Source organism: Macrotis lagotis, chromosome 2, assembly GCF_037893015.1.
Source record: "Macrotis lagotis isolate mMagLag1 chromosome 2, bilby.v1.9.chrom.fasta, whole genome shotgun sequence".
Classification (NCBI taxonomy): domain Eukaryota; kingdom Metazoa; phylum Chordata; class Mammalia; order Peramelemorphia; family Peramelidae; genus Macrotis; species Macrotis lagotis.
In genome coordinates this window covers 296,430,788-296,454,080 of record NC_133659.1, presented here as the reverse complement: position 1 = coordinate 296,454,080, position 23,293 = coordinate 296,430,788, and the positions used below count along the sequence as shown (strand labels likewise).

General features: G+C 35.6%; 1 protein-coding gene across 5 annotated transcripts in view; it reads right to left on the bottom strand.

The window, feature by feature from the left end:
• Window positions 1–23,293, bottom strand: part of ACSS3 (acyl-CoA synthetase short chain family member 3) — a 276,057-nt gene that overhangs the window by 174,532 nt on the left and 78,232 nt on the right. The window lies entirely within an intron of this gene.

Here is a 23,293-nt window from a genome sequence, read left to right as displayed (position 1 = left end):
AGGTCTGACACCAATTTGAACTCTTAGATGAGCCTTCCGACTCTAGGTCAGGCACTCTGAACACACCCATATGGGTTGCACAACAGTCACAAACCTGGATATGTTTTCTAAGGAGATGAAAGGACAGATCTGGACTTAAAAGAAAAACAATGACGTATAAAATAACAATATTAATTAGTATTCATGATTAAACAAATTTAAGCTCTAAAGGATACACTGTATGGGCATATACTAGCAAAGTGGGTAAAAAAAGATATTGATATTTTTTCTGCTGTTACTAAAATTGCTCTTCTCTTCAAAAACCACTAAGAAAACATTGTTCTCAAACTGGAGAACACATTCTTCCCCATTTCCTACTAGAAACACCTGGTGTCTTGACCAACTCCATCGGCAGCTTCCCTGGCACCTGCGAACTGTTTTCTGGGTTGGATGATGTGGTTAACATGCAACCTGGCTCATAGGAGCACTGTGGGAATATTAGCACTTGTAAGATTCCTGCCATCACACTTTCCAGGTGCAGGCTCCAATCTATACCAAAAGTTGTTCTTCCAAAGTCTTGTCATCCATTCTCCTAGGATGTGACTAATTATTTCATTCTCCAGAGTTCTCTTTAGGCACAAAACCTTGATTAATTTGATGTTAATCAACTCATAAATAGCTTTCCTCTAAAAGCAGTTAGTCATTTCTAGGGAGAAAAAATGTAGCATTTCGTCCAAGATGATTTTTGTAATCAAAGACAATGCCTTGAGTTTTTATTGGCTCTTTTTTTCCTGGTCCAAGCTCTCAAATATTTTCTTGCATCTCAAAGGAACCCAGGGTTAGAATTGGAAAAGACCAATGAGGAATCTGAGGTCCAGAGAGGTAAAGTCATTTGTTTAGTAAGCATCTGTGTTTGAATCTGAACCTTTTTGGAAGTCTACAAATTGAGTTGTCAGTAATTCTAAATGTTATGGCAAGATACATCATAAATTAAACAGTACTCAGGAATATCAGTGGCAATGTTAATTTTATCTAATTTCTCTTCAATAAAATCCATTATAAAGTAAATTTAAATAGCTAAAAGAAGGATGATGTGTTTATTATTGATAGATGTTTACATATAATATTATGTTGCAATACAGTATGTTTATTAATATGTATATTAATTTTTGCAAATAGTTTTTACATATAGTGTCTGCTTTGATCATCAAACCCTATGAAATTTTGGTGGTGTCATTTCCATTTTATAGACAGAAAAACTGAGATTTACAGAAGTCAAGAGAGTTGTCTCTGCTCATGTAAAAAATATATGTGAATTAAGTGGATTTTCAACCCACTAAAACTCAAAAATCAATTTTCTTTCTAATCTATATTTCTTTCCAATGTAATTAAACTGTTTTCAATTTAAAATATAAATAAAACCTGCAGTTTCAACTATGTTCACAAAAACCAAGATGTCTCCACCCACATTTGCCCATGTCATCACACCTCTAAAATGGGGATAAATTTGTCTTACGTACCTGAAAGGGGCAAATATGGGGAAAAATAAAATCATATGTATATATATATATATATATATATATATATATATATATATATATAAACATTTTAAATGACAAGAACCATAGAAAATTAATGTCTTCTAATGGTACCTTTCATATCTGTAGAACTAGTTTCCTTCTATTCATCTCTTTATTACCATCTTTCTATCTTTTAAAAAAAGCATTGACAATAAAATAATCAGAGTATCCTTGGAAGGATAGTCAACAAAGAAAAATGAAAAAGGAATACAAAGTAGGGAAAACAAAATATTTCATTTCCTTTGTGTTACCTGATTTTCCCAAGGTCTGACATATGAAACAAAGTTCACTTTTCACAGTCTTAAAGACTATCATCAGAATTGTAAAAAACCTTGGAAAAATGTAGTCCAGAAGTTAATGTACTTTGGGGAGTCATGGATAAATTTGGCAGCATTGATCCTTTTTTTCAGAATGCTTTTTTAAATAATTGAAATATATGATAAATTTCTGACTATTTAAAATAAGCTTCCTTCCAATAGATCTCAACCCAGTACAACTTTTCTTCAAATTTCAGTTCAAATTTAATAAAAATAGAAGTTCAGGGTTCTTCCAATTCTATTTATACACTCCAGATTAAGAAAAACTGATCTAATTCAAGTACCTTATTTTATAAGTTTAGAAAATGAGAGTGAAGTGATTTGCCTCACAGTCCAAAAGTTAATTCCTCAAAGGATTTCTAATTCCTTCACAGTTGCAAAAAATTGAACAAAGTTATTAAGTTCCTACTATGTGTTGGGCATTGTGATAGATGCTAGGGATACAAATATATGAGTTAATAGATGTTGACACATTTATAACTGTTCATCCTGTGCAACTCTTAACCAACTGTTTTCAGACGTCTAGTACAAGGGGGTTCTACTTTTCATTTTTCCCCCCTGACATTATGAAAGAGTCACTAGAACATTCATGCCTATAATTTCTAGCCCTAGCTGTAAATCCAGTCCATCTTATCCTATGATGATTGAAATAACCATTTTTCTTCTTTCTCCCCCAGTTTCTAGGTGCTGTATTTTACTTGTGTTCTTCATAATTCCTCAACAGTTAATTTTTAGCAATGGCCTGTTTCTTGCCCATCAGACGTCCTTCTACTGTCCTCTCTGTGATAGCAATTTTTCATTCTTAGGAGATCAGTACATTACATGTTAATCTGACTGAGAGGTTACAAGTCATTTTTTAGTTTCCTATCAATTAGCTCTATCCACATGTGTTCAAAGTATCCAGATGAAAGCTTTTCCCAGTAGCTAGATGTCTGACATCATATTTTGAACAAATATATATAGGGGTAAGGCATCTGGATGAATTAATTTTCTCAATTTTCATCACCCACTAGAATTATCAATAGTCATGCACTATTCATGCGGTTGGCAATCTTACTGTGATATTTCAATGTCATTTTACAAACCTTTGCCTCCTACTGGGTGATCAAAGCCTGCATTCTGAAAAAATCAAAAATTCCCATTTTTGAAAGCCATGCAAAAATCCATATATTTCAGAGAAACATATAATTTTTATCATCTCCATACAAAAGGCTATATAATTAATGCTCATGCTGTGGGTTGCAATTTGAAAGGGAAGGCTTGAAAAATGATGGGATGGTTTTATTAAATAGCTCCATTAAGATCCGGCCATTTTCACATAATCTCTGGGATTATTGATTGAGCATATGAAGGACTTGTAAAAGAGTAATTCTCTACTCTCCTTCTCTAGTTGACATAATGAAGAAAAGTTGTACTGGGTTGAGATCTAATGGAAAGAAGCTTATCTTAAATAGTCAGAAAACATTTTTGACATATAGGGAACCACTGGCTGGTTAACCTGAGAAGTAAGAGAATATCACATTCATATTTAAAAATGAATCCCTTAAGAACATAAAACTTCTAAGCAGCTAGATATTTCTTATAAACTATGATTGCTCATGCTACAAGAAATGTTTATATTTTAAATATTCCTTTTATTATTACTGTAAAACAAAGTGAGAACATTTCCTACTCATTTTCCCTCTTATTTATACCTTTTAGAGGCAGTGTGGAATAGCAGAAAGAGACCTGTTCTTTAAATCAGGAAGACTCTGACCCATACTGCCTGACCCTTTTTTGCCTCTTAATTTTCCCAGGCTTCCTTTAGGGCTCAGTAAGCTTTTCCCAATATTCCTTAATCATGGTATCTTTTCGTCAAGATTATATCCAATTTATCACATATGTATCATGTTTGTACATAATTGTTGGATGTTGTCTCCTCTATTGGACTGCTATTTTTTTTGCTCCCCAGTACTCATTTTAGGGATTTAAATGCTTGTTAATTTGTTGACACACTCTTAGGGCTATAAGGAAATCTCTCAGACTGTAAAACTTGTGTGTCTTATGCCAACCTGTATTTACAGAGTAAATTTTCTCACCTGGGAGATCCCCATAGTAATAAAATTAAAGGGTATTACCTTTCCTTTACAAATACAGACATCTCTATAAATAAACACAGCTGTTGTATGGTATAATAGCTAAAGGGCCAGTTAAGTAACAGAGAAAGTGTGGAACTGATTTTGGTAAAGCATTGTCTTCACTAATAAAACCACAAGTTCAACTATCAACCTTTCTGTGAAGACCATACAAATTTTTAATAAAATCCTTAAAGTAGTGGAACATGAACCATATTTATTTGCAAAGTCAATTTTACAGATATCTTTGGTGTCATTGAGTCATTTTCAGTTGTGTCTGACTGTTTATGACCCTATTTGAAGTGTTGTTGGTAAAGATATCAGAGTTTCCTTAGATTATTTTTCAGATGAGGATGAGGGAAATAGGATTAAGTGAGTTGCCCAGCTAGTAAGTGTCTGAGTCCAGATTTGAATTCAAGAAAATTAGATTTTATGACATCAAGCCAGGCACTGTGCCACCCAGTTACTTATCTTTGGTTTTTATACTATAGTAATGTTCAAATAGTCCCCTATCATCCATCCCAGCCTTCCCTTAACACAGAAAAATAGATAAGTAAAAGCAAATGAAACAGGAACTGCAGGATCTCTTATTCCAAGGATTTTGCATTCTAATGGGGGAAGACAATGTAAAATGGAAGCTATAAAAGATGGGGAGAGAAGAAAAGGAATATATAAAATATTTTATATATATACATATATATATATATATATATATATACACATTATATGCATACGCACATATGTATATGTGTGTGTGTATGTGTGTGGTTGGTTTTTATCCATTATTGAGAAGACTAAAATGACATCACTAAGAGACAAATTTCAGTGTGTTAGACTGTCACTGATCAGACCAATAGGAGCTTGGAATGCTCTACAATATGTCCGGTACAAATAGTCCATCTGAACACCTGGGGTGACACCATGTTTCCTTTGAGCTGTTTTCAATTCTTTTCTTATAGTGCACAGTACCCTCATTGATGAGGGAACACCATGCTGGATGGTCCTATGCTCATGTCTCCCATGTTGTACAATCAATTCCAAAGTCCTTAAGAGAGACCTTCAGAATGTCCCAATATCACTTCTTTTGCCCCCCCGCACTGTGAGCACTTGTTATCTTTTTGGCAAACATACATCTGACATTCTAACAACATAACCAGACCATAATAATTGCACTCTCTGTAACAGTGCCAATTTATCTCAAGAAATTACCTCAATGTCTGGCATCTTCTCCTGCCAGGTCTTCAGTATCTTCCTAAGACAATTCAAATGGAAACGATTCAGTCAGCACGATGGATCTGGGGACCTTCAGCTTGGTAGTCAGGCTAATACGTCTTCTCTCCCAAACTTTCTTTCAGTCTCACAAATACTGAGCTAACTCTACCAAAGGGTGTGTCCACTCATTGGCAATGTGTACCTCCTTGGAAAGGACACTGCCAAAGTAAGTGAACTTGTCCACTGTACTCAAAACTTCTCAATTTGCTATAATTGATGGTTGGTGTGGTGCTAGCTGATGGACCACCTGGGTTTTCTTGGTGTTAATTATTAGACCAAAATGAGCACAAGCATCAGAGAACTGGTTGCAGTTCAGTTACAAAGGCTGCATTGAAAGTCACAATTATCTGCACACAGAAGATCATGCACCAACACTCCCTCTACTTTTGTCTTGGCTTGAAGCCTTTTCAAGTTGAAGAATTTGCCATCAGTGCGGTAACACTGTATACATACACATATACTGAGTGTGTGTGTAAAAATATAGAAGGTTCATGAGAAACAGAAGTGCATCCTGGAAAGGAATGAAGAAAGAACTACTCTGTTTCTATTCAATAAAATGAAGTTTCTGGGAAGAACCCACCAATTAAAGGAAAAGGTGACAGGAGCAGGAGTGGAGTGCACTTCCAGGTAAAGAGGTTTCTGGGGCTTATCACAATGGTTGGTACATGGGTCCTTAATATGAACTAATGAGGACTGTTGAGCAAGTTCCAGAATGTCAAGAATACAGCCCAGAGAAGAATGAAGCTCTTAAATGGTATATATAAACCAAAGGATGGAAACTCCTACAATCAATTAATAATTACACAAAGATAACATGGAAACCTTTGCCTAATTCCTGATTGAAAGAGAATGTGATTATTGTAGGTTAGAAGTATTAAAATATTACAACCTGGAATGAGCAAAACCAGGAAAACAAGCTACATAAAAATTAGAACAATGTCAACAGAGTGAAAATTAAGGAATCTGAAAGCTATAGAATTACTATGATTAAGCCTAGTCTGCAAAAGGTTGATTATGAGATCTACCTCCTTCCTTTCACTGGATAGCCAGTGGACCATAATGCTTAGGCAGTAAGATGCAGTGCATGTTGTTAACTGGTTTTGTTGTTGAACTATTTGTGTTTTGTGTATGTATATGTTTATGTATTACAATCTTTGTTAGAAGGGAAGGTTTGCTAATTAGGAGAGATCGGAGGTATTTTCATTATGGTAACTTATGCTGGTTGATTGGTTGCCCTTCATTCTCAAAGAGGGCCAAACTGAAAGCACTATATTAAAGTCAAGTTAGAGTGTATTCAACTTGATCAGCATAATATGATAAGACAAACGATTATCACAAGTTGGGTACAAAGAATCCATATGAACATTTGGGGTAGAATCTCGAAATCTGAGGATCTCATAATTTTTTGAGCAACTTTAATTCTGCTTCACTTATAGAACAGAGCATCTTCTCTGCTGAGGGCACATCATGCTGGGCAGTCCTGTGCCAATGTCTCCCATGCTATCAATCTATTCCAAAGTCTTCAGAGAGACTTTGAGAGGATCTTTGTATCTTTTCTTCTGACCACTATTTAAGTGTTTTTCTTTGTGTGAGTCCTCCATAAAATAAACAAGAGTACAGTTGGAATTTGAACAAAGTAGAAGGCCCAATAAAAGTATATTCTCTGCAGTAGTTTGAATACTTAACAGTTTAGCTTGAGAAAGCATCTCAGTGTCTTGTATCTTATCCTGCCAGGAGATTTTCAGAATCTTTCTAAGACAATTTAAATTGAAGTGAGTTATGCAAGTATGCAAGTGTTTAATGGATCATCAATAGAGATAGTTTCTGGACCTGTAATTTCACTGACCAAGGGAACTTCTGGCTGAAGAAGTTCCTTCCATAATGCAAATCAGCTTCCTTTCTTCTACTTCAAGTCTTAGAAAGTTATCTAAAACATTGAGAGTTGAAGTAACTTGATTGGCATCCCAAAGCTAGTATGTTCCAGTGGAGGGACTGTGACTTCAGGACCAGCCCTCTATTCACTGAAACATGATGTCTCACAAAAATCAATGTATTCCAATTTAAGGCATCAATAAAACTAAAAACAAGTCATTGCCGATGCATTCTCAGAAAAGTCCTCTAATTAAAAACCATCTTGTTGCAGTTCATCTTGGACAAGCCTTAATGCTGAAAGCCATCATATAACAAAAGTGAAATACAGTATCTTTTTTTAACCAGGAAGAAATAAAAATTGCATTTAGGTATAGCAAAGCCCAAAGCAATATATTGAAAGATTAACTCTTTTCTATCAGTTGCCACCTATGAAAGGAATTGAAGTACTATTAGACTTTTTTTGAGACAACCATTTAGATACTGTCCCTATAAACAGATTAAAAAATGTTAAGAAACATCAATAAAGGTATTAAAAATAAAACTTTTTTTCCTGCTTTTCCTCTTTTTAAAAAAACTATGATGTAACAGTAGCGTGCAAATTTATAATAGTTCTTTTCCACTGAACCTCTAGCCAAGTCCAGAGGGAGATAATTAAAACTTTTGCAAAGACAGGTGGAGCCATATTAAGAAAGAAGAAAGGGTGTGAATAGAGCAGTTGAATGCTGGCAGTGATAAAACTATAATTATTGGACTTCTCTCCCTTGGAATTATTAAAAATTATAGTTCAATAAGATAATCCATATATGAAAAGTATCTACCTAATACTGCACCCAACATGAGGCCATCCAACCTTCACTTGAAGACAAAGGAAGGGAGCAGATAGGAAGTTCAGTCCTTGTTACTCAAGCCCAAATGGGTAGCTTGACACCTCTCACTTACTGTTCCAATTTCTATACTCAGGGACTGTATAAAACAATATAATTCTTCCTTTAAATAGTTTAGGAAATTAATCATGCTCTCCTTGAGATTTTTCTTTTCCCTCATTCCTTCAACTTATGACACAGACTCAAGGTGCTTGATCATGCTGGATGCCCTTCTCTGGATGTTTTCCAATCAGGGACGTGGTGTTGAGAAAGGAAAACAGGATTCCAGAGGAGATCTAAGGCAGAATACACCAGAATTATTACTTCTTGAAACTCTGACTCCCTTAATGTCACCCAGGGTCACATTTGCTTGCAATGGTGACTGGTATACTGTGCCTGCTGTCCACTGGAAGCCTCTCATATCTGTCAAAGACCTACCCTTTGGTTGTTCTAGTTAAGCCATCTCCAATTCCTGTGGATCCCACCTATGCAATATTTTGGGCACTACCACCCCATCTGTAGACCCTCTGCTACTACAACCGTACATACCCTCCTTATGGTTTTCTATATCTCTGCAATGGATCTCTCCAATACTCACTTCAATATTTCCTTCCCTCCAATCAAAGTCATACCATTTGCAGAGGACACTTATATGTCAAGAAATTTATTGGTTCCAAATTTTCTTTATATGTTGAAGCCCCCAGTTTTTATCTCATATTATCTTTGATGAACTATGAACCCCAAAACCTAATGAGTAATATCAATCATGTGTCCCCCCAACTCTGAATTCTTCCCATTTTCCCATGAATTCATTCTGAACTCTCTCATCTTTGAACTCTGGCCAAAGATGTTTTCTAATCTTGGAATATATTTTCCTCTCTCTACATGCTGAATTACTTAACTTTCTTTTACAACCCTTTTCAAAACCTCTAGACTTAGAATTCATATAAACCAATTATTTTACCTCTCTTTGATGTACTTATTCTTAAATATTCTCTCTGTTTTTAGACTGAATCATTATCTAAACTCTGTAAATTCTCCAAGTACCTATTAAAGCAATTCAAATATACTGAACCTATAAATAATGGATAGATGAATGCTTTTTTATATTTGGAAAAGATAAAGACCAAGAGGGAAGAGGATGAAAGATACTATGAAATCATAAATGGAAAATTTACAAATATTAGGACAAGGGGGCATCCTTTAAGACTAGAGCAATCTGAGTTTAGGAAAAACAAATGAAAGTATCCTTTCACACTATCAGAAACAAGTTTTGAATGATGATTAACCTTTAGAGGTCATACTTGAATGGATATAAAGAGAATGGAAAAGGATTTTGATATTGATACTGAAATTATGCAGAAGTATAAGGTTGATATCAAAAAGGAAACCTCACACACACAAACACACCCAGTTAACACATCAATTGACAACCTCTAACTGATAAAGACTGGTACATATGGAATATGCATCAGATCTAGTATGGTAATCCTCATGTCAAGAGTCATTTTGAAAACTTTGATAATACAAGTCACAACATTCTTTTCAATTAATTAACAAGGACAAAATCAAAAGACTCCTAATCTTTCTGAGTCTGAGTTAATCTTTAAGGAAGAATAGACTATCTCTCCATAAGAAAAGAATGAGAGACAGAAAAGAATGAGGGACTGATGTATTGATGTATGTATTGATGATAGGAAATCCATCACCCAAAAGTTGATTTTTTATGAGTCAAAGAAAACAAAAGTATAGACTTCCGGCCAAGATGGCAGAGAGAAGACAGGCACAATTCTAAAGTCTCCTGATCTCTTCCCCATCTATCACATGAAACAAAGCTCTTCAAAGAAATCCGAACCAGGAAACCCAGAAAGAAAAGCCAGGAGAGGAAAATCTACCTCAGGACTCGTCTCCTGCAGCAGCCTGGGCTGAGTCCCGGCAGGTGAGTCCGAGCTCCCAGGGAAGATCAGCCAGACCAACAGCTGAATCGGACCCGGGAGTCTGAGGGCCCGAGAGCCGGACCTGCTGGAGCAGCGGTGGGGCTGGATGAAGGGGGCTTGGGTCCGCGGGGAGAGTCTGGTGCAGGACAGCTGCGGACACCATCCCGGGGCTCCTCAGGTCTGAGAAACTCTGAGCCCACCCCTCCATTGCACTGAGGTCTCCTCCCAAACAAATGCAAACTAATTCTGCCTCAGGCCCAGGTGTGTGAGCAGAAGAACCAGCCCAGCTAAGGAATGACCTCAGGCCAGGGTAAAGCCCACCATTGATTGAAGGCAAAAGAAATCAATAGCTCCAATTCCCTCCCTCAAGCAAAGGGAGAAGGCCTCAACCAAGGTCACAGACACCCCAGAGAGGGCAACCAGCACCTCCTACTGGCCAGCCAGAGAAACTGCACTCAGTAAAGCCTTTAGAGATCCCAAGCCCAGGTGAACCAGCCCCCCCCAACTCAAGGTCTTAGCATAAGGAAGAAGGGTCAGCGGAAAGGTGGATCCATAGAAAAATTCCTGGAAGGGAAAGACCCCAACCCAGAGAGACCTGGAACCTCTGAGGAGAATGCAATCTGGTCTCCTGCACAGAAAGACTTCCTTGAAGAAATAAGGAAGGAGTTTAAAAATCAACTGGAAAATTTGGGGGAGACAATTAATACCTTGCAACAAGAAAACAAAACCTTAGAAAGTAGAATTGGACAATTACAAAATGAGAACAATTCTCTCAGATCCTCAAATGAGCAAATGCAAAAAGAAATTAATTCTCTCAAAACCTCAATTGGTCAAATGGAAAACTCTTTCAAAAGTAGAATTGACCAATTGGAAAAGGTTAATGAAGAAAACTCCTCCCCCCAAAAAATAATGGAGTCTACAGAAACTAATGACTCCTCGAGACAGCAAGAGTCAGTTAAACAAAATCAAAAAATAGAAAAAATAGAAGCAAATGTGAAATACCTCATCAACAAAACCACTGACCTCAAGAATAGATCGAGGAGGGGAAACCTGAAAATTATAGGACCTCCTGAAAACATTGAAGAGAAAAAAAGCCTGGACTTAATATTACAGGATCTAGTGATGGAAAACTGCCCTGACATCATGGAATTGGAGGGCAAAGTAGTCATTGAAAGAGTACATCGATCGCCACCAGAAAAAGATCCTAAAAGGCAAACACCAAGGAATGTTGTGGTCAAACTCCAGAACTATCAGATAAAAGAGAAAATCCTGCAAGCAGCCAGAAAGAAACAATTTAAATATCAAGGAGCCACAGTAAGGATCACGCAGGACCTGGCTGCATCAACTTTAAGGGATCGAAGGGCCTGGAACGAGGTATTTTGAATAGCACGGGAGCTTGGAATGCAGTCAAGAATCTACTTTCCTGCAAAGCTGAGCCTTCTCTTCCAGGGAAAAAGATGGACATTTAACAAAATGGAAGAATTCCAAAAATTTCTGATGAAAACACCAGAGCTAAACAGAAAATTTGGACATTAAACAGGAGGTTCAAGAGACACATGAAAAGGTAAAAAAAGGGGGGGGGGGCAGTAAAAGGAAAAAAATGCAATCCAGCAAGTTGAAACTGGCTATATCCCAGCATGGGGAGGGGGTAGAGACTCTCATAAATCCTGAGAAATGTAACTCTAACAGAGAGAATACACCTAGCCAGAAATGATGGACATTCATGACCTATCCATGAGACTGCTATCCAATGAGATGTAAAAAAACTTTAACCCCACTTGGGAGAAAGACTCTAATAACTCTCAAGAATTTCATCTCTTTTAGAGAGAATGTACTTAGCTAGAAGTGACAGACACTCAGAATTTTCTATGACTCAGATAGAATGAGCTAACAAAACTACCTCCCTAAAAAAGGGGGACAGGAAAGAGACGGGAGGAGGGAGGGGATTGAATGGGACAAATCTCATTACACTAAGAGGAACAAAAAACCTATGGTAATAGAGGGGAAGAAGGGAGTAAAGGAGAAACACCTGAATCTTCTTCTCATCAGACTTGGCTTAAAGTCAACCTACACATACTCAGTTAACTTATAAAACATGTAACCTTTCAAGAAGTAAAAGGGGAAAAGGGGAGCGAGGACAGAGAAAGGGAAGGGGAGTGGAGGAAATAAGGGGAAATAACAAAAGGAAGGGAAGGGAACAGGGAAAGGGGAAAGAAAGGGGAGGGTGTGATATAGGAGGGGAAACACTGAAGGGGGTGGTATTCAAAAACAAAATACTGGGGAATATGGATAAAAGTGGGGAAAGGGGGAAAATACAAACAGAGGGAAGATAGCACAGAGGGCAATAAAGAAGTAGCAATCATAACCTTGAATGTGAATGGGATGAACTCTCCCTTAAAACGTAAGCAAATAGCAGAGTGGATTAAAAAACCAGAATCCTACAATATGCTGCTTACAAGAACCTCATCTGAAGCAGAGAGATACATATAGAGTAAAGGTAAAAGGTTGGAGCAAAATATATTTTGCTTCAGCTGAAGTAAAAAAAAGCAGGGGTAGCAATCCTTATCTCAGACAAAGCAGCAGCAAAAATAGATAGCGTTAAAAGAGATAAGGAAGGAAACTTTATCTTCCTAAAAGGTACCATAGACAATAAAGTCATTTCAATATTGAATATATATGCACCCAATGGGACAGCACCCAAATTCTTAGAGGAGAAGCTGAAATAATTACAGGAAGACATAGACAGCAAAACTCTACTAGTAGGAGACCTCAACCTCCTGCTATCAGATCTAGATAAATCAAATCATAAAACAAACAAGAAAGAAATTAGAGAGGTAAATAGATTGTTAGAAAAATTAGATATGGTAGACTTATGGAGGAAACTGAATGGGGATAGGAAGGAATATACCTTTTTCTCTGCAGTACATGGAACTTATACAAAAATTGACCATGTACTAGGACATAAAAACCTAATGATCAACTGCAGAAAGGCAGAAATAGTGAATACATCATTCTCAGATCACAATGCAATAAAAGTCATATGCAATACTGGGCCAAGGAGATATAGACCCAGAGCAAATTGGAAACTGAATAACCTCATCTTAAAAAATGAGTGGACCAAAAAACAAATTATAGAAAGAATTAACCATTTTATCCTAGATAATGATAATAATGAGACAACATACCAAAAACCTATGGGATTCATTCAAAGCAACTCTCAGGGGATATATTATAGCTCTAAATGCTTATATGAATAAATTGGAGAAAGAGGAAATCAATGAACTAAACATGCAACTAAAAAAATTAGAGAAAGAACAAATCAAAAATCCCCAATCAAATACCAAATTAGAAATTTTAAAAATCAAAGGAGAAATTAATAAAATTGAAAGTAAAAAAACTTTTGAATTAATAAATAAAACCAAAAGTTGGTATTATGAAAAAAATCAATAAAATTGATAAACCTCTGGTCAATTTGATTAAAAAAAAAGAAAGAAAAAAACAAATTGCTAGTATTATAAATGAAAAAGGTGAACTCACCACCAATGAGGAGGAAATTAAAGTAATAATTTGAAATTATTTTGCCCAACTTTATGCCAATAAATTTGATAATCTAAGTGAAATGGATGAATATTTACAAAAATATAAGTTGCCCAGGTTAAATGAAGAAGAGATTAAATACCTGAACAACCCTATCTCAGAAAAAAGAAATTCAACAAGCCATTTGTGAACTCCCTAAAAAAAATCTCCAGGGCCTGATGGATTCACAAGTGAATTCTACCAAACATTTAAGCAACAATTGGTTCCAATCCTATATAAACTCTTTGGAAAAATAGGGAAAGATGGAACTCTGCCTAATTCTTTCTATGAAACCAATATGGTATTGCTACTTAAACCAGGAAGAGTTAAAACAGAGAAAGAAAATTATAGACCTATTTCCCTGATGAATATAGATGCAAAAATCCTAAATAAAATCTTAGCAAAATGACTACAACAAGTCATCACTAGGATAATACATTATGATCAAGTAGGATTTATTCCAGGAATGCAGAGTTGGTTCAATATTAGGAAAACTGTTAGTATACTCAATTATATCAACAACAAACCTATCAGAAACCATATGATCATATCAATAGATGCTGAAAAACTTTTGACAAAATACAGCATCCATTCCTATTAAAAACACTAGAAAGTGTAGGAATAAATGGACTGTTCCTTAAAATAATTAGCAGTATCTATCTGAAACCATCAACAAGCATTATACTCAATGGGGAGAGGCTAGAGGCATTCCCAATAAGATCAGGGGTTAAACAAGGGTGCCCATTATCACCACTACTATTCAATATTGTATTAGAAATGTTAGCATCAGCAATTAGAGAAGAAAAAGAAATTAAAGGCATTAGAATTGGGAAGGAAGAGACAAAACTCTCACTATTCACAGATGACATGATGGTCTACCTAGAGAATCCCAAGAAATCATCTAAAAAACTACTGGAAACAATTAGCAATTTTAGCAAAGTTGCAGCTTATAAAATAAACCCCCATAAATCCTCAACTTTCCTATATATGACTAGCAAGAAACAGCAGGAAGAGCTAGAAAGAGAAATCCCATTCAAAGTAACCTCAGTCAGTGTAAAATACTTGGGAGTCTATTTGCCAAGACAGACTCAGAATCTTTTTGAAAACAATTATAAAACACTACTCACACAAATTAAATCAGATTTAAATAACTGGGCAAATATCAACTACTCATGGATAGGTAGAGCTAATATAATAAAAATGACAATTCTACCAAAACTAAACTATCTGTTTAGTGCCCTACCAATCAAAATTCCAAAAAATTACTTTAATGAGCTAGAAAAAATTGTAAGTAAATTCATATGGAGAAATAAAAAGTCAAGAATTGCCAGGAGCTTAGTGAAAAAAATGCAAATGAAGGTGGCTTAGCACTACCCGATCTAAAATTATATTATAAAGCATCAGTCATCAAAACTGTTTGGTATTGGCTAAGAAATAGAGTGGTGGACCAGTGGAATAGACTAGGTGTAAAAGCAGGAGAGGATTATTGTAATCTGCTGTTTGATAAACCCAAAGAGTCAGGCCACCAGTATAAAAACTCCCTCTTTGATAAAAACTGCTTGGATAATTGGAAGTTAGTATGGAAGAAACTTAGATTAGACCAACACCTCACACCCTTTACCAAGATAAGATCCAAATGGTTACAGGACTTAGACATAAAAAACAATACTATAAGCAAATTAGAAGATCAAGGACTAGTCTACCTGTCAGATCTATGGAAAGGGGAACAGTTTATGACTAAGGAAGAGCTGGAGAACATCACTAAAAACCAATTAGATGATTTTGTTTGCATTAAGTTAAAAAGTTTTTGCACAGATAAAAGCAATGTAATTAAGATCAAAAGAAAAGTAGTAAATTGGGAAACAATCTTTACAACGAATGATTCTGACAAAGGACTCGTTTCCAAAATATACAGAGAACTGAGTCAGATTTTTAAAACAAAAAGCCATTCCCCAATTGACAAATGGTCAAAGGATATGCAAAGGCATTTTACAGATGAGGAGATCTAAGCAATCCATAGCCATACGAAAAAATGCTCTAAATCATTAATTATTAGAGAAATGCAAATTAAAACTTCGCTGAGGTACCACCTCACACCTCTCAGATTGGCCAGTTTGACTAGGAAGGATAATGATCATCTTTGGAAGGGATGTGGGAAATCTGGGACACTATTACACTGTTGGTGGAGCTGTGAACTCATCCAACCCTTCTGGAGAGCTATTTGGAACTATGCCGAAAGGGCAACAAAAATGTGCATACCCTTTGACCCAGCAATACCACTACTGGGTCTATACCCTGAAGAGATGATGAAAAAGGGTAAAAACATTACTTGTACAAAAATATTTATAGCAGCCCTGTTTGTGGTGGCAAAGAATTGGAAATCCAGTAAACGTCCTTCAATTGGGGAATGGTTTAGCAAACTGTGGTATATGTATGTCATGGAACACTATTGTTCTATTAGAAACCAGGAGGGATGGGATTTCAGGGAAACCTGGAGGGATTTGCATGAACTGATGCTGAGTGAGATGAGCAGAACCAGAAAAACACTGTACACCCTAACAGCAACATGGGAGTGATGTTCAACCTTGAAGGACTTGCTCATTCCATCAGTGCAACAATTGGGAACAATTTTTGGCTGTCTGCAAAGGAGAGTACCATCTGTATCCAGATAAGGAGCTGTGGAGTATGAACAAAGTACAAGGACTATTCCCTTTAATTCGGGGGAAAAAAAAACAGATGTCTTATGGTTTGATCTGATTACCTCTGAGAATTCTGTTCTCTTTAAGGATATGATTTCTCTCTCATCACACCCAATTTGGATAGAGGTACAACATGGAAACAAAGTAAAGACTGACTGAGTGCTATCTGTGGGGTGGGGGTGGGGGGAGGGAAGCAAGATTGGGGGAAAACTGTAAAACTCAAATAATATCTTTTATAAAAATTAAAAAAAAAGAAAACAAAAGTACTAAAGGATAAGATAGTGAGATCTAACCATTTCAAAAAGCGTATGCTATTGAATCTTTTTTCATTTAAATAACTAAGAAATACAAGTCTCAGAAAATATACTATTTCTGTTTAGTCATTTATCAGTCACAACTTTTTATGACCCCACCATTTGGGGTTTTCTTGGTGGAGATATTGTACTGATTTGCCAATTCATCTCTACCTCATTTTATAGATGAGAAAACTGAGGCAAACAGGGTTAAGTGACTTGCTCAGGGTCAAATACCCAGTAAGTGCCTGAAGCCAGATTTGTACTCAGGCCTTCCTAATTCCAGACCCAGCACTTTATTCACTGAACCACCTAGCTATCCTACTGTGTGTGTATTTGTGCATGTGTCTGTGTGTGTGGATGGATCAATACACATGTGAGTATGTATATATGTGCATGTAAATTATTAGAAAGATAAATTCTATAAGAAGGTACAATATTAGACCTGTAGTCTATAAGATGAGTTCAAATCCAGCCTCCCACTAGATGTGTGACTCTGAGCATCATTAGACTTCCACATGCCTCAGGTTCTTTTTCTATACAACACGGGAATAATAGTAGCACCTACCTTTTAGTGTTATAGTAAAGATCAAATGAGATATTTTTAAATTACTTTACAAGCCTTAAAGTGCTACATAAATTTTAGCTATGATGATGATAGATAGATGATACAGAGAAAGATCTTCTTTGACAAAAGTCTTAATTTTGTGGAGAATAGTAAATTATATTTAAGAGTGATTGGAGGGTTTTAGTTTGATATATTTCAGAAGCTACAAAATCTCTGCTGCAAGCTTTAAATTGAATCAACATGGATCTAAAACAATCCTTAAGGGGTTTCCTGAGGCTCTGTAATTTTATATTGATCTGAGAAACTATGAGATACAGTGCAAAGGTGAAACCAGTTTAGCATTTTAACTGTCAAATTGATACAACAGTCACAAGTCAAATTTTTTTTTTCCACTTTACTTTCCCCCACTTCTTTTTCCTCACTTTCCAGTTTCAACCCTGCCAAGGTCAGGAGTTAAGTAGCAAGAACAAAAATGACGTAAAGAATAAAATCAATCTGAATAAAATGTCTTTACATAACATTTCCCTCCCCTCACTTTCAGATGCTTTCCAACCCATTATCTTTTCCTCCACTATCTTTTGCAAACTTTCCTACAAGCGTCCTCACAACACAAGAAAACATTAGCTAAATGAACAAAAAAAAAAACCTTACCCCTGAGAAAATCCTTGCATTTATAATGTGAGGAAGGTTACCTGATGGAATCTTCTTTATGCCTACCATATTCTTATTGTATCTATCAGATGCATATTTGCCAGTTTCTTAACAGTTTAGAATTCTGTAAGAATGTATACTGGTCATTGAATCAAGATAAATGAAAAAAAAAAGTCATTACATATGTGACTCTTAGATATAAAGCCTTCCTTCTAAAATGAGTGATCTTCAGAAGTTTTTTTTTAATGGGACAAGAATAGGGAAATCCTAGTGAAAAAAATCCCTTTATCAAGGCAAATAAGTAGCTACATCAGCATTAGATGATTTTAAGAGTTTTGTTTGAGAGCTACTGAAAGGCAAATTGACTTTCTTAAGGATAGTGAACCATCTCGTTCTTCTTGACTCCAAGGTTTTTTTATGTATGCCACCAATGTTTCTCCATAGACCAAAGAGTCTTATCTGTCTGTCAGAGGATTCCACAAAAAGATAATCAGGATTTAATTAAGAGAAAAGTCAGAGAACATATTGACCTTGTCAATGAGATTCAGATCCTGCGAGGAAAATTGTTTGGGTGAAAAATGAGGGAGTAGAGACGGTGTTCAGATTGCAACCATCTTTTATCTGAAAATGCCAATGAACCTAGGTCCCTCTAACATCCTTCTCTCTTCCAAACATTTCCTTCTACTTTTCCAGTTTTGTCACAGATACTCTTTGTTCCCAAGAAAAATATGGCATCCCTGAAGAGAGAACTAAAGCAAAATCTTTTATATGACATTTTTGAATTCTGCATATGTATGCACACATATAGCTAAATATACATACATGTTACCTATTTATATACGCATATACACATAAAATATGCATGCATGACATGTAATAAATATACATATATTTCCTTTTATATGTATATCCTGTGCATAAGTTCCCCTCTTCCACATATGCACTACTGTTATACCTGTCCCCTCCATATATACCTAAGATAATTTGCTGTCTATCCACAATTCCTAATGATAACATACTTATGGTTGACTGTGCCCAAGGTTTATGGAGTAAATATTCTATTCCTACTTTTAATATTGTGCGATTTCATTAAATGACTTTGCTTTCAACTAATTGCATCCTCCGGCAAACTAGCAAGATCATAAAAATAAATACATTATTGGGGGCTCATGATCTGTGATTCTGAATGGATGAAGAACTACTAAATACTTTAAAATTAGGATATTTTTGGAAAAGGAATCCACATGCAAACTGGGAGGTTGGGGTATCCCCAGGTGCTACAAAATGTTACTTGGTAAAAACTATCCTATGATCTTTTTGAAAGCGAGAGTCAAGTTTATTCATCTTAGTAAACCCCACTGTCTATCACATACAAGTGCTTATAATTTGTTGGACTGAATTCAAATTAGCTAAATTTGACTCCACATAGCCACTTTTTAACCAAAGGATTAATATAAATATGCAGGCAAGAGTTAGAGACAAATGGTTACTTGGGGAGTTGTAGCAAACACTAATTAACTGGTTTGGCTTCAATCTCTCTCAGCATGAAAAAACACAGTCTCCCATGCACAGTGTGATAATATATTTCCATTAGATAGATATAGTTCTATCATGAATCACAGAATTGGAGAGGTGCAAAGCAATCTCAGAGGTCAATCCATACATGAAAGGGTACACTTACCTACACTTATAGGCACAAATGTATTCCCCAATAAAACATTTTTGACCTATAATTAATGCATCTCCTTGACACAGAAAAGAGTGAATAAAATGAATTTTTTGAGTTAATAATTCAAAACTCTAGCTCCAATTTCAAATTTGAAACATGTCAATATATTGAATGTTACTAAATTCACTATGTTTTTTCCCCAAATAAGATCTTTAATAATAAGAAAGTACATTCATTATCCTGCCATAATGGTAATAAATGTTGATATAATTCAGTGAAAAACCAAATGTATGTGTCTCAATAACCTATTCATTCCAAAGGAAACCCTTCCAGAAATTACTACCCAATGGACAAAAACTGTAATCCCCCAAATAAACAAAAGTATTTGAGCTAGTAAAATAGTAGCCACAAAAATTCTTGTGCTTTCCTCTGTAGTAAAAATATCTCTGGTTATAATCTTATAGATTTTTGTTAAACATTTACAGAATGTAACTTTCTCCTTTTCCAATCCCCCCTTTCCCACCTCCTCCCTCTTCCAAATTTTCCTATTTCAGTCAAGTTGGAATCCATGTTGTCATTCTGACCTTCTCTTACTCTTTCATCCCATGGATAAAAAATCAGCTATCTAGCCCATTCTATCTCAACAACATCTCTCCCATCCAACCCTTCTCTCTAAATCAAAAAATCAACATTTTAGTTAAAACCCTCTTTTCCTGAACCATGGCAAAAATTGACTAGCTGTATTCTCCATTTAAAATTTCTCACATGGGGACGTCTAGGTGGCACAGTGGATAAAGCACCAGCCCTGGAGTCAGGAGTACCTGGGTTCAAATCCAGTCTCAGACACTTAATAATGACCTAGCTGTGTGGCTTTAGGCAAGCCACTTAACCCCATTTGCCTTGCAAAAACCTAAAGATAAAATAAAATATAAAATAAAATAAAATAAAATAAAATTTCTCACATACCAACCCATCCCACACAAATCTGCCAAAATAATTTTCCTTAGGTAAAGGTAAAACTTAGGTAAAACTCTTATTTCATTGTCCTAGGTGATACTCAACAATTGAGTGGTTCCCTAATGTCTCTAATATAAAAAATACACTCTTCTACTTGACTTTGAGCATCATTCAATGTGATTTGCCATTCTCATTTTATATTATTACCCTTGCCACAATTCTGAAATAAAAATTGGCCTTTTTCTGTTCCTCATACACAATACTTCATCTCCCATCTCTATGACTTTGCAATGACCATTCTCCAGACCTCGAATGAACTCCCTCCTTATCTCAGGTTAGTAGAATCCTTCTCTTCCTTCAAGATACAGGCCAAATCATTCTTTTTATGAAACCTTTCCTAATCTCCCTAACTAGCAGTGGTATAGTATATTGAACAATGGGTCTGGGATCAGGAAGACCTAAGGTTAAATCTGAATTCAGTCTTTCATTCTCTGTGCGATCCTAAACAATTAATTTAACCTTTTCCTGCCTCAATTTCTTCTACTGTAAAAGGGAGATGCCTAACTTTCAGGGTAGTTGAGAGAATCAAATAAGATAATATGGGCAAAAAGGTAAGTCATGCTTGGGAAATGGTAGGTATTTAATATGTATTCCTTCCCCTTTCCTTTCATCTTAATTGTCTTAAATTTACTTAGTATTTAATCTATACATACCTATACACATACATGTTTTCTTCTCTGTAAGAATATAAATTCTTTAACACATTGTTATTTTTCCTTCTTTTTAAACATACATACACACACACACATATACACACACAGACACACGCAAAGATATTCCCAGCTTTTTCCACAGTTCACAGAAGATAACAGGCACTTAAAAAAAAGCTACAGGTACTAATTTTAGTCCATGATGATGGCTAACATACTGAAATCAAGGAAGAACAAACCTCTTCATCTTCCTCATGCCCTAAATGATATGGAACAAGAAAGGCATACAAACTTGAGGCTATCCAAATTGGGACAAGAAGTCCCAAGAATTGTCGATTACATCATTGAACAATAGTTCAATATCATGTTCATAAGATTGACCCTGAGTTAGTATGGAAAAAATAATAATAGCATTTATATATTTCTTCCTATGCATCAAACACTTTTCTAAGTGTTTTTATAATTATTTTGTCATTTGGTATTGACAAAAACCTTAGAAGTATTATGATTCCAATTTTCAAGCTGAGGAAACTGAGGCAAACAGAGATAAAGCTGCTTATTCAGGGCCACACAGTTAGTGTAACACTGTACTCACACAACTGCAGTCAAATATAACCAGTTTTCCTGACTCCAAACCTGGAATTCAACTGTGTCATCAATCAAATTTGTAATATATTTCAGAAAAAAATTTAAACCAAAAATAAGAAGTTTTCACAGTTCAAGAGTAGGTTCTACTTATTTTATCTTTTGGGATGGTTTGGTTGTTTTTGCTTTTTGCAAGTCAGTGGGGTTAAGTGACATACCCAAGGTCATACAGCTAGGTAATTATGAAGTGTCTGAGGCTGAATTTGAACTCAGCTCCTCCTGACTCCAGGTCTGGTGCTTTATCCACTGTACCATCTGGATATCCCCCTTATTATTTTATCTTAATTATATATTTTTTCAATTACATGTAGTTTCCAACATTCATTTTATAACATTTTCTCTTTCCTTTGCTTCCCTTCCCCCCTCCCCAAGACAGCAAGTGATCTGATAAAGAGCACATGTGTGCAATCATGTTAAACATGTTTCCATGAGTCATGTTATGCAAGAAGAATCTGAAGAAAGGGGGGGAAAGACAAAACAAACGAAGCAAAAAATATGAATACAGTTTGTTTCAATCTTGAATTGAGTCTACATATTTCTTTTTCTGGTTAAGGATGGCATTTCCCATCACAATTCATTAAGAATTATCTTTGATCCATGTATTGCTGAGAAGAGCTCAGTCTATCATAGTTGATGATCACACAATGCTGCTTTTAATGTGTATGGTATTCTGCTAGTTCTGCTCATTTCACTCAGCATCAATTCAAGTAATCTTTCCAGGTTTTTGTGAAATCTGCCTGCTTATTTAAAAAAAAGGATTCCATCACATTCATACTACAACTTTTTCAGCCATTCCCTAACTGATGAACTGACCCCACTAATTTTGAATTCTTTACCATCACATAAAGAACCACTATAAATATTTTTATACAGGCAGGTCCTTTTCCTTTTATATGATGTATTTGGGATACAGACCTAGTGGTGATATTGCTGGATCACACAGTCTTATAGAACTTTGGACATAGTTCCAAATTACTCTCCAGAATGATTGAATCAGTTTATAGTAATGTCTCCTTAGAATTCCAAGTGTGGGGAATAAAAACCTCCTTCCCTAATGTTACTAGGCAAGATCTTAAGTTATCATGATTTCAGATGGCATATGAGTAGAGCAATGCCAAGTGACACAAAATTAAACCTAATATTCTTATTTTATATCTGAATATGAAAATAAAATCGACAAGTTTCATTTGATAAATACCTTCAAATATAAACATTTTAGCATCTAAGTATCTTCCAAAGTGTGTCCTGATGCTCAGTGCTCAGGATGAAAGTCTTATGTAAATGTTATTATTTCCTTCTATTATGATTTTTTAAAAATGGATTATGAAAAGAAGTTCACAAACTTCAAACATATATTTCTATGCACATACACACAGGTGTATGTACACACACACACACACACACACACAAAATGTCAAGAACTGTTCTAAAGTGATGAGCATCTCTGCCATGTGGCAGTAGGACAACAAAGCATAGAAGAAACGAAAGAAATTGGCCATTATGCCTCCTGTCTATTTGAACATCTTACTTGTACCTTCATGTATGTGCAACCTGAGCATAATTACTGGCATTTTCTATGAAAAACATTAAC